Consider the following 2,701-nt stretch of genomic DNA (forward strand, 5'->3'; position numbering starts at 1 on the left):
TGCCGGCGCGGGGCTGGCCGGGCCCTCCCTCTGGACCCCACACCCTTGTGGCTGAAGAGCTATGCACCCCAACCAGAGGGTGTCTGCCCAGGAGGCCCCCCCGGGGGATTTCCACCTGCCTGGGGACGCCAGCGTGACTCCTGCAGGACACGCCCTGGGGCAGGCACCCCGGTGGCCCAGGCAGGAGGCCGGGCCATGAGGACACGCACTTCATTCCTGGAAGCGGGTCCAGGTGTTCTCACTGGTTTCACTGAATTAGGCCAAGACCTCCAGGCTGAAGGCGGGTGTGAAGGGGCGGGGTGGTGACAGTGGGGGCCAGGGGGGAACCAGCCCCGTTCTTGGGCTGCTGGGGTTCGGCCACCATGCTGGCTCATGGAGGGCCTGCAGAGTGGAGGAGAGACATTCTGTGTTGGGCAGGTCCAGGTCACATGGTCCGGGTCACATGGTCTGGGACACATGGTTCGGTCACATGGTCCAGGTCACACAGTCTGGGTCACATGGTCCAGGTCACACGGTCCGGGTCACATGGTCTGGGTCACATGGTCCAGGTCACACGGTCTGGGTCACACAATCCGGGTCACATGTCCGGTCACACGGTCTGGGTCACACAGTCCGGGTCACATGTCCGGTCACACGGTCTGGGACACAGGCCAGCGATAGTGCGTAGCCATCTGAGAATGAAGGTGAGAGAGCTTTCCAAACACTTTCAATTCCCGGAGGACGTGAGAAGCAGGGAGGGACCGAGAGAGAACGCACAGCTGGTAACGGGCAGCCTGTCACAGGCGGACGTCACTCACGGGTGGACCAGACACAGCTCGGTGACAGGAGGGTTGGAGGAGCCGGTGAGCAGGCGGCAGTGACGGGGCAGCACCTGCTGACGCAGGGGACAGACGGGGACACGGCCCGCCTCTCCGCACAGGCAGGAGAGAAGACGCTGGAGGAGAAAAGGGCTGTCGGTTTTCCAAAGTGAAGAAAGATGCGAGCGCTCAGACCTGAGAAGCCCGAGCGTCCCACACGAAACCAATAAACCAAATCCACACACGGACACTTCACAGTGGAATGATCGAGCCGCGTGGACCGAGAGAAAATCGTGAAATCCTCAGAGCGTCCTAAACAAAGAGAAAACCTCACACTCTGCCCGAGGAAGGAGGTGCAAACTAACAACAGAGCGATAATGACACGGAGAGGAGCGCTCACAGCAGACAGACGAGTGGGTTTCACACGTGGAAGGAACCACCGTCACCGAGCGCCTCTGTGTCCCGTCACCCCCCGCCCCAGGCAGCCCCAGAAGCAGACCCACAAGAGTTGACTGTTCGCCCTGACCGGTGGCTCAGTGGTTAGAGCAAGCATGTCAAACTGGCAGCCGCCGGCCACGAGTTTGACATGCTTGGGTTAGAGTGACGGCCCTCGGACCAAAGGGTCTCAGGTTTGAGTCCCGGTCAAGGGCGCGTAGTTGCAGGTTCGATCCCCGTGTGTGTGTCTGGACCCCCTGATTGAGTCAGGGCCCATCTCAGAGACCACCTCCACCAGCTCTGTCTCCCACGGACAAAGGCGGAGACACTCAGCGGGGACGCGTGACACGTGGTAACCACGGCCTCTGTGACGCGCGTCCCCGTCAGGCCTCGGGGACGGCACTTGTCGGGAACCCGCCTCTTCGCTGTGAACCCGCAGGCCCCGCTCAGCCCATCCATCTCCCTGTAAAAGGACAAGCAAACAATTAGCGTTTCTGCGGTTTCCATTCTGATCATTTTTCTGCTGTTAACAGACGGGGTCATCCTTCCTTATAATGAGGCGCCTCACCGTCAATAGGCCCCGCTCGTTAACGCTCGGATATTGATGGCGGGCAGCGGGGCTGTCTCTCCCGCCCGCTGTGGGGAGAGCTCAGGGCAGCCCGCAGCCCCTGCAGCCTCCTCCCTCCCCTCAGCCTCCTCCCTCAGCCCTGCAGCCTCCTCCTCCCTCAGCCTCCTCCTCCCTCAGCCCTGCAGCCTCCTCCTCCCTCAGCCTCCTCCCTCAGCCCTGCAGCCTCCTCCTCCCTCAGCCTCCTCCCTCAGCCCTGCAGCCTCCTCCTCCCTCAGCCTCCTCCCTCAGCCCTGCAGCCTCCTCCTCCCTCAGCCTCCTCCCTCAGCCCTGCAGCCTCCTCCTCCCTCCCCTCAGCCTTGCAGCCTCCTCCCTCCCCTCAGCCTTGCAGCCTCCTCCCTCTTCTCAGCCCTGCAGTCTCCCCCTCAATCCTCCTGCAGCCTCCCTCAGCCCTGCAGCCTCCTCCCTCAGCCCTATAGCCTCCTCCCTCCCCTCAGCTTCCTCCCTCCCCTCAGTCTCCCCACCTCAGCCCTGCAGCCTCCCCCCCTAAGGCCCTCAGCCTCCTCCCTCAGACCCTCAGCCTCCTCCCTCAGACCCTCAGCCTCCTCCCTCAGGCCCTCAGCCTCCTTCCACTCCGCATCCTCCTACATCTCAGGCTGGGCTTTGGGAGCCGCTGGAGGAGCACAGGGAATGGACGCAGGGTGCCCTGGCCAGTGCTGGGAGGAGAGATGGGGAGGGAAGTTGTGGTTGGACCCAGAACTACTTACAAGCAACACAAAAGAAAGCCCTCGGGGCCCTGCTTCTTAACCTCACGATGTCTAACCTTGCTCCTCGCTTCCCTCTGATGTCTCAGCACCTGTGTGACGTGGGGGGAGCATCTCATCCTCTACCCTCTTAGGCTCAG

The sequence above is a fragment of the Myotis brandtii genome, unplaced genomic scaffold, assembly GCF_000412655.1.
Source record: "Myotis brandtii unplaced genomic scaffold, ASM41265v1 scaffold434, whole genome shotgun sequence".
Classification (NCBI taxonomy): Eukaryota; Metazoa; Chordata; class Mammalia; order Chiroptera; family Vespertilionidae; genus Myotis; species Myotis brandtii.